The sequence below is a fragment of the Ischnura elegans genome, chromosome X (genome assembly GCF_921293095.1).
Source record: "Ischnura elegans chromosome X, ioIscEleg1.1, whole genome shotgun sequence".
In the NCBI taxonomy this organism is placed as follows: Eukaryota; Metazoa; Arthropoda; class Insecta; order Odonata; family Coenagrionidae; genus Ischnura; species Ischnura elegans.
The window spans coordinates 109,880,574-109,893,688 of record NC_060259.1 but is presented as its reverse complement, the minus strand read 5'-3'; the positions used below and the strand labels follow the sequence as shown (position 1 = coordinate 109,893,688).

The 13,115-nt window shown below is 41.5% G+C and overlaps 1 protein-coding gene across 3 annotated transcripts in view; it reads right to left on the bottom strand.

Annotated features, from left to right (window-relative positions):
- The window catches only part of LOC124171907 (NADP-dependent malic enzyme-like), a 195,425-nt gene that overhangs the window by 48,111 nt on the left and 134,199 nt on the right, over positions 1 to 13,115 (bottom strand). The window lies entirely within an intron of this gene.

Here is a 13,115-nt window from a genome sequence, read left to right as displayed (position 1 = left end):
CAAAGTAGGAAGAACATTATACAAAATATGTCATTGGAATGTGAAAAAATCGAGGGGAGAGTTTTAAGATGAGTACCAGATGCAGGCTTTAACGCATGGAAGAATGCTTCCAAAAATATTTAAGACTCTTCGCTATCGACTGCATTCAAGTAAAACAACTTTGAGCACCTAAATGGACAACCTATTAGTCTGTCCTTAATTATTTAGACTGGTGAATCCCTAGCCATTGTAGCATTACACCATTCGCTGTTCCTGCTTATGAATTATCAATGTTCATTAAACTGTTTCGAACAATTACCACTGATTTCTCTGTTTCTTAGTCACATTAACGTTTCGCTTAGCACTTACTTATGTGTTGCAATATAGTTAAATGAGCTACACCTAAACTCGTTGCAAAAGTGCACACAGCGATCGCAATGTATACATTGACATAAATAAACTTAGTTAAACAAATAAACACAGAGAAAGACACGAATCTAGCAGCAACCTCTTTCTCACTCAGATTGGCGGCTGAAGACAGCAGGAGAAGAAGGAGAATACCGCCTAATAAATTCATTTTAATTGTTCACAATGGATACGGAAAGCCAAGGACATTGATAAAATTACTCTTATTTGATTTGTGACGCTATTTTAATAATGACCACTTATTTACCGAGAAAAGCGTCCACTCATCCGAGGACGTATCTTTCTTATTTCAACGTCTCCGTCGAACCCGGGAGCGTGGTGCAATTCTACAATGATCCCCTGTGACTCACGCTCAAGTGCGCCCGCGCCTAATTGCTCCAGCAATCAAAGACGAGGGCGAAGCCTTACAAGAGCACACGACCTAATCCTTGTCATAGCCACTGCATTCGCCCGCAGCCCTCTTCAAAAATCGCGCAGTTTTTCCTCCCATTTTATTTAATTCGCGTCTTCCTGCTTAGCATAGAATTCTACATCCTAGTCGAGTACTCGACGCAAGGTCTAACCAGGGTTAAGCCAGGGCCACACGATCAATTTTTCGTTAATATACTCATGAAATGATCATGAAACGTATCAGAGTCACAATGCGCATGCGCAGGAAAATATTTGGTGCATATCTCCACACATGGAGTCGCTGCATGGATCTCGTCGTCTTCACGCCCATCACCACCACACTCATCCACTTCCCACACCCTTCTCATACAGCCACGGCACATCCACACTCCACAACATCATTCCGCAGCCACACCACTATCGTGCTCCCACACCCAAGTCCCGCATCCGTATCAGCACCCAATCTGCACCTGCACCCTGGCATACATCCTAACATTGATCTGACATTAGCATTCCACTCCCCCATTCTACAGCTGCACCCACATCACTATCCCACACCCAAGTGCCGCACCCACTCTCCACATCTGCACCTGGCCAGCACCCAGTCCCCGAACACGCACCTCCACCTTGATCTCACATTATGTATCCACACCACATTCCACAGCCGCACTTCGTCCCTCGCTTTTACGTCCATGCTCCCCATCCTACACCCGCACACTGAACACCCAACGGCACCCGTGTGCCTCGTCTACGTCCCACAACTACATACTTTAGCCACTAACTGTGGCCCTCATCACACACCCACTTGTAATTGGCAGACACTCATGTAAGTACATCGTCAGCCAATCAGTGCAAAATTTATGAATTTTTCTGCTCGTGTGATAACACGTTGATGAAACAAGCTTTATGGCATTGGGATTCATTCATAAATTTCCGAGAAAATTGACCGTTTCTACTTCCTCTTCCGCACGGCTTCCCTCCTTCCGCTACGCCCTTGTCGTCCCCTTGTGACTCCCACTAAAATGTTTCTCTTCGGAGTTCCCAATGACACATTACAAGACATCGCAATTACCATTCATTTACTGTATGCATTGCGTAATATTGTCTCGTTTGGGAGACGCGGTCATAAAAGTAACACCTCCAAATGAACCCCTCCGGATATTAGGTGTTACCGCCGTAAGTGTACAATTGAACCCCCTAAAATATTTGGACGACGCAGTCCCCCCTCCAAATATGAATTCCCAGAAATCCTTTTCTGTAGGAGATGAATTCTTAACTGTACCCCTTCCGAATCGCGGCTAAGCTTAAAGCCACCGAGTGCGTCCACCGGGTTGCGGATGGTGGGTCGACCTTTAGATATAGAGGTTAGCTGCGAGATAAGCGAGTTCTCTCGTCGAATAAGCAGTCGTGGACAAAAAGCGGCGGTATTCTGAGGGGGTATTGGGCTACCTTTGGGTAAGGTAGACCATTTAAAAGATACCAACACCTGTGAAGATACCGTGACTTGGCGACTGGGGGCCGCCAACATCAACCGGGGGAGAAGGCAGCAGCTCTTCTTCACATGTGCGAAGGTGGAGACCATACTGGTCGGTACAGCGACACACATTCCACTACGGGCGTGGTAACATTTTCTTTAACGGCTGTAGTACTGCGATGTGGAAGGCAAGGGGAAACCACCACATTATCATCCCGAGGAGTCACAGCTACTCCACTCAATTTATATAATGACATGATGGAATTCTCTCGGGTAAAATATTCCGGAGGTAAACTAGTCCCCCATTCGGATCTCCGGGCGGGGACTACTCGAGAGGGTACATAGGTCAAACGAGATAGAATGTTACGGATAGGAACATGGAACGTCAGATCACTTCGTACCCGCGGTAAGTTAGAGAACTTGAAGGTAGAGATGCGAAGAATGAACCTCGATGTATTAGGCACCAGCGAAATGAAGTGGCCCCAGGAAGGAGACTTTTGGAGTGGAAGCTACAGAATGATACACACGGGATCGCTAAATGGTAATGCTGGAGTAGGCATAATGCTTAGAAAGAGCGCCGGGATGCGTGTTAAAAGCTATCTGCAGTTTAATGAAAGGATAGTAATGGTGAAGATAGATACTAAACCCGTAGCTACTGTAGTGGTACAGGTTTACATGCCTACGTCAGATTATGAAGACGAAGAAGTAGAAGATGTCTACCAAGATATAGCGGAAGTTATCAAGCAGGTAAGAGGGGAAGAAAATCTTATTATTTTAGGTGACTGGAACGCCGTCGTCGGCGAAGGTCAAGACGGAATAATAACTGGGAAATATGGGTTGGGTAACCGAAATGAAAGAGGAGAAAGGCTACTTGAATTCTGCACGGAGCACAGGCTAGTGGTTGCCAACACTTTATTCAAAAATCCCCTGCGAAGAAGATAACGTGGAAGATGCCAGGAGACCGTAGAAGATTCCAAATCGACTACTTTCTAGTGAAACAAAGATTCAGGAACCAGGTGAAGGACTGCAAAAGTTATCCAGGGGCAGATATCGATAGTGACCATAACTTAGTAATGATGAAATGCCACCTTAAATTTAAAAAGTTGAAGAAAGCCGTGAAAAACATATGGCAGGTTGAAAAATTGAGGGAGGTTCAGCATCAACTGGCTTTTAAAGAGGCTGTAGAAAATAAAATAGGGGAGGATACGACCAACAAACAAATGGAAGAGAGTTGGAAAACCATTAGAAGTGGTCTGCAGGCGGTAGCAGAGGAAGTTCTTGGTAAAAGAAGAGTCGTTATGAAAAAACCATGGATCACGCAGGAAGTATTAGATCTCATTGAAGAAAGAAGAAAATACAAGGCTGCGAAAACAGAGGAAGGACAGAATCGTTACAAGAGAATAAGGAACGAAATATGTCGTAAAGCGCGGAAGGCTAGAGAAACGTGGATGAAAAGCATTTGCGAAGACGTGCAAAACAATCTTAAACATGGAAAAGTAGAGGCCGCTTATAGGATAGTGAGGAACCACTTTAAGGAAAGGGGCGTAAGATGTAATACCCTTAGGGACAAAAACGGAGAACTATTGATTGAAAACGAAGAAAAAGGGAAGAGATGGAAGGAATATCTGGAAGATTTGTACAAAGGAAGTCGCCTCAGAACGAATGCTATCGAAAACGAAAGGGAAGTGGATGCCGATGACATGGGAGCCCCAATTTTAAGATCGGAATTTGATGCGGCTGTAAGAGACCTCAGGATAAATAAAGCGTCTGGCATTGATGACATTCCTGCAGAACTAATTAAAAATTCAGAAGAGAAGACGTTGAACCAGCTATACAAAATCATTAGTGAAATGTATACGACAGGTGAGATACCAAAGGATTTCGAGAGGAACATTATAATCCCTATTCCTAAGAAGAAAAGAGCGGAGAAGTGCGAAGATTTTAGGACCATAAGCCTTACTACACATGCATCAAAGATACTGACAAGGATCATCTATAGAAGAATAGAACGAAGAGCAGAAGAGTACTTGGATGAGGACCAATTTGGATTCAGAAAAAACAAAGGCACAAGGGAAGCAATATTGGCCCTAAGACTGCTCATAGAAAAGAGAATGGAAAAGAACAAGCCAACATTCGTTGCGTTTGTGGACTTAGAGAAAGCATTTGACTACGTGGATTGGAGCACAATGCTTGGAATCCTAAAGGAAATTGGGGCTCTTTATAATGACAGAAGAATCATCCACAGTTTATACAAAAACCAAGTAGCCGTGATAAAATCAGGGCCCAGCTGTGAAGAAGCAAGAATTAAGAAAGGAGTGCGACAAGGCTGTACATTGTCACCCGTAATTTTCAACGTTTACATTGAAAAAGCCATTAATGAAATCAAAGAAAAGGAATTGGGAGTGAATATCCATGGAGAAAAAATTAGCATGCTAAGATTTGCCGATGACATAGCCGTTATAGCAGAAACAGAGAAGGATTTGAAAAATATTCTGGTTAATATGGGTAGGGTAATGGGTAAATATCAACTGAAAATAAGCACGAAGAAAACCAAGATCTTAGTATGCAGCAGAAGAGAAGAAGTCAAGACCAACATTAAAATAGGGAGGCAAAAACTGATAGAAGTGGATGAATTCTGTTATTTGGAAAGCAAGATAACTAGTGACGGGAGAAGCAAGAAAGAAATTATCAGCAGAATAGCCCAGGCGAAGAGAGCATTCCACCAAAAGAGAGACCTGCTTACAGCGGGAAGCCTCATGAAAACCTCAATAAGAAGACGGAACAACCTTATAGGCCACATCTTGAGACATGATGGCCCGATGAAGACAATCGTGGAAGGGCCAGTGGAAGGCAAGAATGGAAAAGGAAGACCTGGAACAAAATATATGGAACAAGTAAAGAGAGGTTGGTCCAAGCTAAAGGAAAGCCCCTCGGTGAGCGGAACTTTGACTGTGTGGGGGCCCCGAGCTTAAGAGGCCCCCACAAAGGTCGCGTCTATCGTGAAGCAGGTACGAACGGTGTAATAAAAAAGACTCAGACTACTTGAACCAAAGTTTTATTGCAGTTATAAAATTCTACGCTTTCATTGGCTGCTATATTTACAACATAATAAATGTGAAAATATTGTATAAAAATAAATTAAATAAAGACGTCAGGAGATAAAAGTAAACCTGGCAGTTTCAAGGAACAAATTCAATAAATAGATAATAGAACCATAGCACATTAATAAATTTTATAAGCTGTCAAATACTCACTTTTCATAGTACTTTTTCTTACGAAATTGGTATTTTTTTAACTTTAACCAAGTTTTTAAGAGCCAGAATAGCGTCAATATCCATTTCCGGACAAGCTATTTCCTAAAATTTTCCTCCCCCGGTAAGGAGGGCCCAATCATGAGCCCCAGCCGAGGGGCCCAGACCGCCCCTGAGTGCATGGATCGTTAGATCGCTTCATACCTGCGCAAGACTAGAGAATTTGAAGGTGCGAGGAATAGGTCTCTGAACACCAATTTAGGTAAAGACGTTTTACGAAAAGTAGGTGTAATTACCAAGCTAAAAGTTATAACAATATGGCTGTAAAGTCATCTATTTTTTTATTATGAGCATTTAAAATACGTCTTACAAGTCATCAAGGAAAAACGTAATTCACACCGCCGCCATCTTGAATGACGTCAGCTCATGCAATAGTGTTGTTCTTAACCACCTTGACCGTGCACATTATTGAAGTTTACAGTGGAGATATTGTGGTTATTACGCCGTATGTTTCGTGTCGTAGTTATTCTTCGATATGTCGCAGCGTAAAACTTCAAATACTGCATTGTGCCTATGTGCAGAAATACGACTAGAAACGCTCCAAATTAATATTTTCATACGGTCACCCAAGACGAAGAATTAAGATTGGTTTGGATAAGAAAGTACCGAAAAAAATGAATTCTAATATTAACGCATTGTTTATCAGATTTGACACAATCCTATCTTCACCAGTGGAAAGATTTTTCACTTGCTGGCTTTATATCCACTTCGAGGCAGGGCCGGCCTTAGGGCGGGGCGACCGCCGAGGGCCCCGCGCTTTGGGGGGCTCCGCTTTCGTGAAAAAATTATAATATACGATAGTTTTGAAAACGCGTTTTCAAATATAATATATTGTTAAGTCCGTGCTAGACAAAAAATAATATTATGAAAAAGGAATAATAATGCAGTAATTTTTATTGTGCTATTGCGTTTGTCAGTACAGTACTGTGTCGTGTGAGTGATAACAACGATAATAACGACGATAGATGGCGTATAGAGTTTAATATTTTAAGTGAAGGGCCCCGCACTGAAGGTTCGCCCCTAGCCCCGCACCTGCTAGGGCCGGCCCTGCTTCGAGGGGATCTCTGTCCGACACTTTTTGAAAAAATTGTATTCCTCAAGGAGACTAATGCAACCATATAGAGCAACAATTGAGAAGTTTTACCTTAAAAAATAAAATGTATATTTTTAAAACATATCTTTCTCGTGTACTATTTGTAATAGAGATGGGTCGAATAGCAGAGTTCTCGAATTCGAATATCGAATTCGAATATTAAATCATTGCTCGAATATTCGAATACCTCTATTACTATGATGAATGCTGGAATGTTTGACTCGGTTGCCTATGCAGCTGGCAACACAAGATTTTGGGGAGTAATTTTGATTTCCTATAAATGATTCGAACAGGAATTTAGCTGATTAATGAATATTTTAATTTTATGGAAACAATTGGGCATATAATTAATTCAACTAACATCGCTTTACCCCCACTCCTGCTGCCCAGTGCTAGCTGACAATCTGAGGCATTTTGCAACATACAAGCTCTTTTCCGCCGGATTTTCTTCAATTATTTTCAGTCCATCTTTGGGAGTTCTCACGAGATAAGAAGATGAATTGGAATTGCTACCAGGGAAAAACCAAATATTCTGAGAAAATATCCCTTTGTCTGGGACTGTAACAATAAAGATTTATAGCACCACTCATAAATTGTAACTTGATATATGTTTTCGGAAAGAAATACCGCATCAACTTCCGAGAAGCTCTGCTGCTCATATCGAGTTTCGCCAGAATGCTAAGTCTCCGTCGTATTTTGACATTTATTTCTTTGCGTAAAATGCTTAAATAAACTCAGAAATACGTCGTGTTTGGTCTCATTCTTTTTTAAATTACGCGCACATTACTATTTTTGTCAATGCAATAAAGGTGTAACATCAATTGACGAAAGTCATTCTTAGACACCTTTTGTGCTAATAGATGACTTATGCAGCGGTTGACCTCCACAGAAATGGGGAACTTCGAAGCTGGTAGGAAAAAAAGGTCAGTGGGGAGAAAAGGGAGGGCCCGAAACACGTTTCTATTGTTCTCGTGTAACTTGGTATTTTTTCGAAGCTAAGGTCTTCGTAATATGATCCCTGCGCGAGCTGTGACCTTTTTTATTTCGAAGAAGAAGAGGAAAGCCTCAGAGGCTAGTGCCGAATGGAGAGGGATACCGGATCTTGGGAAATGCCCTAAGGTTGCTATCCCACGGCACTGAGGTTCTCCTGGTCGGGGAATCGGAGATTTTTGGATTTTTCACCCGACCATTTTCGGTTCCCCTCGTCGAACTCTTTTCGCCGCTAAAATCGACGAATTTGATGTAATTCGTCAACTTGCGTAAAACGGCGCTGCGAGCACTAAATGACCACAGTTCTCTACATTTTTCCGAGTCAACTACCAACGACGTGCGTGCGACAGTGTATGACGCGAAATTCAAAGTATTCGAGGTATTCGAGGCGGTACTTTTCGCATAACTATTCGAAACCTCGAATATCGAATACTTTCTAGTATTCGAGTTATTCGAGTATTCGCGGATACTATTCGCACATCTCTAATTTGTAACTATCCTTTCGAGCAAAAACAGGTTAAATATTTTTTAAAGATCACTTAGTTTCCATACAAATGTTTTTTTTTCAACAAGTATTTCAAATACTGTTTTATATTTCAAACACCCAAGTCACAGGCAGTGGCGCCGACTCCATGGGGCCTGAGGGGGCCCGAGCCCCCAAAAAAATTCGTTCAGATGTGAGGAAAAAATGTGTCAGGCTTGTCGATTTTCCCCTGAGTGTCCAGATATCGAGATTCGAGTGATCAGGGCTCTAATGTTGATCATATGACTCTTCTAAAATGCTTAAAAACTTATAATTCACTATTTATAAAATTTACCGAGGCAAGGTCCCGGGTTTGGGCCCCCCAATATTTTTTCTAAGTCGGCACCCCTGGTCACAGGTATTGTGCATTTCAATTTTGCCCAGCCCTGCTTACATAATACTTGAACTGCTCTCAGAACTTAACAGAACTAGCTATGTAATCATTGCAAGAAGGCTGTTAACTTACACCTCACCGTCGCGACGCGTCGTCCTCAAAAACTCGTGCTTCCACATAATAGGTTGTGCTCGGAGTGCGCACGAGCTCGAACGATACATTCGTTTTGATTGTGCATAATTTGCACTCAACCAATGGCATTCTAAACAAATGTTTAGATTGTGCCAATTATGGCGTCGTCAGCGTAATCTTCTCGTCCGGCCCTAATAAATGGAATTTCATTGTTAAATTTCATAAACACATTTAATATGTATTTTACAAGAGCCGGTGATATTATATTTCCATAGCTATGCATCTTCACTCCCCGGCTTTCAGCATGCACGTAGCAATTTCTGTTGCTTATGTAAGTAAACATTGCTGCCGTTGTAATTTTCGGCAAGTTCCCGGAGTCAGCCTTGGTGAAACCAGGTTCCGTGGCGTTTGTTTTTTACGATAAAACCTCCGAAAGATATATAAGAAATAAAAGCCCACTTAAAGTCGTTAAATAAACCGAGAAATTTGGTGACAATGCGCAACGCCACTGGATTTCCCACACGATTGCATGAGCTGACGTCACTTTCCGGCTGGCCAATGGAATTACGTTTTGAAGTGGGTGTGTTTTTGGAACTGTTTCGGTCATTTCTTTTGTAAATTCTTAAGAAAATATGTGAAATAAGTGCGTTAAAGTGGCCTTTATGGCAATTTTACTATATTTTACGATTTTTAGTTAGTATTTGAAGGGATATTAAAATTTTGTCCAGAGACCTATTAACCTCGACGCATTGGGCATCGGGAAAATGAATTTGCCCCAAGAAGGAGACCTTTGGAGTGGGAACTACAGAATGATACACTAAGGATCGCTAAATGGTACTGCTCGGGTGAGTATAATGATTAGAAAGAGTGCCGGAATGCGTGTTAAACGCTACCTGCTGTTGAATGAAAGGATAGTACTGGTGAAGATAGAAACTAAGCCCGCAGATACTGTAGTTGTGCAGGTTTACATGCCTACATCAGATTATGAATATGAAGAAGTAGAGGACGTCCACCAAGATATCAAGGAGGTAAATCAGGAGACGCAATCAAGCAGGTAAAAGAAAAGGAAAATCTTATTACCCTGGATGATTGGAATGCCGTCGTCGCCGAACGTCAAGACAGAAGAAAAACCGGAAAATATGGATTAGGAAACCGAAATGGATGACGAGAAAGTTTACTTGAGTTCTGCACAGAGCGCAGGCTAGTGGTTGCCATCGCATTATTCAAAAATCCCATACGATGAAGGTAGACGTGGAAAATGCCATGAGACCATAGAAGATTTCACATCGACTATATTCTAGAGAAACCACAATTCAAGAACCAGATAAAGGACTAAAAAAGCTTCCCCGGGGCAGATATAGACAGTGACCATAACATAATCAAGATGAAATGCCAGCTAAAATTCCAAAAATTGAAGAAAACAGTGAAAAATATTAGAGGAGTTGTAAACTGAAGGAGAATCAGCATCTGGCATCTAAAGAACTGGCATTTAAAGAAGCTGTGGAAAACCAAAAAGAAGCGAATCTCATCAGGAAATCAGAGGAAAAGAGCTGGAAAAACGTTAGAAGTGCATAGGCAGTAGCTGACGCAGTTCTTGGTAGAAGAAATGTCGCCATGAAAAAAACATACATCACGCAGGAAGTCTTAAGATCTCATTGAAGAAAGAACAAGAATGCGAAAATAAGAGGAGGTTCCAATTAAATACAAGAGAATAAGAAACAAGGTATGTCGTTAATCGAGGAGGGCTACAGAAGAAAAATATCTGCGATGACGTACAAAAAATACTGTGCAAGAAAAGTAGAGGCCGTCTATAGGATAGTGATAGGTCATTTCAAGGGAAGGAGCGTAAGATGTAATGATGCCTCAAGGGACAAAAATGGAGAACCAATGATTGAAAACGAAGACAAAGTGAAGGGATGGAAACAATATCTGGAAGAGTTGTACTACGAAAACAGCCTCGGAATGAAATCTATCGAAAACGAAGAGGAAGTGGATGACATGCGAGGCCCAATTTTATGATTGGAATTTCATCCGGCAGTGAGAGACCAGCGGAAGAATAAATCAACTGGAATTGACGATAATCCAGTAGAGCTAATTAAAAATATAGGAGAAAATACATCGAGCCAGTAGCATATAAACATAAGTAATATTATTTTACTGTTTTACTACCTACCCCGTAAACAGCACATATACGGCCTTTATAACGGAGAATCAACAGTTAACAAAGACAGACATTCAAAAACATCCATGCCCTAAATAAGGACAACTTACCCAGGCGGGTTTCGAACCCAATACCTTCGGATTGGCAGGCGAGGGCTTTACCCCGCCGCCACCGAGGTCTCCGAGAGAAACACTACTATCCAAATTCCCAAGAAAATAAAGAGTAGAGAATTTTAAACAAGTAGGAAATGCGGTAAATAAGGAAAAATACCATTCGAGTGGTCCTTTATGAAAAAAATTAAAACTAACCTCAAATTCTAAAATATGTAAAACTCTTATAATTGAGATAAAGGAAATTTTTGAAAAAAACTACTCTGTATACTGCAAATTGCTGTATGATATGACTTTAGTTTTATGATGGCTCTTAAGCAGTCATTATTTAAGGAAATAAAAATAGAAAATTATGACTGCATGGTCACACTATCACTTGTTATATAGCACTCATGGACTTTACTAAAGCGTTTGAAACGTTGAACGGCATACGTTCAATAGAGGCTTTTATGGAACCTCATTTCGGGTTGGAAGGCTTCCTCCCTTCCATTCATCACGGAGGAGACTACCATTGGTAACATTGCGTAGTATTTCGACGCCTACCGCGTGCACTGCGGTGAAATATACGTGAATTGCCATGAGAAAAAAATTCCTCTGAACCGAGAATCGAACCATGAACCTTAAGCTTTCGGGGCCACCGCGCAGACCGCTACCTGAATGGCCATGGTAATTTAACGGTCTCTCATGCTATCAGAATTGCCATGGCAAGCATGGCGTACAATTGGCACGGGAATTGAGTGTGCAATGACTGAAAGGAATGACTGTGCAATGCCCCGGAAAGTGAATGCCGTGTTTTGATTCCCGATCGAGGGGAATTTTTTCTCATGGCAATTCATGTATCTCTAAAGATTGCTTAGGTTGCGGTGCAGAGGGAGGCGATTCCACGAATACCCGTCAAATTCAGTTGGACGATTTGAACCCGTGCCTCTCTATCTCTCCGGGGCTCATGATGCTGAGCTAGCTTAAGATGCTGGACCGATGACAGCAGGATGGGGCAAGATCATTGTAAGATATGGTAGATTCATTTTTAATGAGGACACTCCATGGTACTTCATATTTAATTATACGCGAATTATCATGTAAATGACAAAGTATCAATGCGCGTCCCGACCACGCACTCGCGCATGATTCAATAAACTAGTGCCGACTAGGTTACACAATTAATTTTTATCAAAACCGAGGATTCCAGCGATATGGAGTGGAATTTGTCCATTTTGTAAAAATACATCATATTTTAACATTGTATTTTATTAGTCTGATTTCTGTACAGTGTATGGAATATTTCTATGTATCATGGTAATTAATGTATTTGTTTTCATTTATTTTTGTTTCAATCTTTCATAATATTCTCAAAGGAACACACGTCAAAGAAAAGCGTATTTTGACTCATTACTTACGGTATATTCTTTTGTTTTTGGCCGCACCAGCCAGCTGTGTGTTTAATTTAAGAGATGGCAACCCCAACACTGGTTGTTACTACAGGGGTGCCTATATTCCACCTTGTAAAAACTCATGCTTGAGTAAGCTATTATAATTTCATGTACCATAATGTGGAATAAATATACATATTATTATTATACGGTGCAGTAAAAAGATGAGTAAAAATTACGACTCATTATTTTGATACTATTTTTTCGCTATTTTCCTTAATTCGGGGGAGGGGAGGCGGGCTCCATATCCCCCTTAATGGATGACCCTGAAAAAAAACGGCGAAGAAAATGTGGTTAACTATTACGACGAATAATCATCAATCAGATCAACGAGGAAGAGGAGACCACGCCGTACACACACAAATATTTATGAAAAAAATACACCCGCCAAGGATGAAGCCTGTCGGAAGCACTCCCGGCCAACTACACGTGAGGAGGAAGCGATCAAAAAATTGAAGAACATGTAATGCAAGGAATCAACGTTAATGGAGAAGAAATCAACTTGGTCCGCTACGATAGTTACATTGCTAGCTCAGGGGGAAACGAAGAAGACCTACACGACTCACCGAGGACAGTTGAAGTGTTTCAGGAATACAACATGAAAATCGATAAGAAGAAAAGCAAGTTAATTTTACGGGGAAAAGAGGAAATAATGGTCGACATGGGTCTCCGAGGAGAGAGATTGAAGCATCGCTTCACGGGAGCACCATCGCGGGGGATGGGAAAAATGCGACACGCATCAACCGTCGACCAATGCCCCAA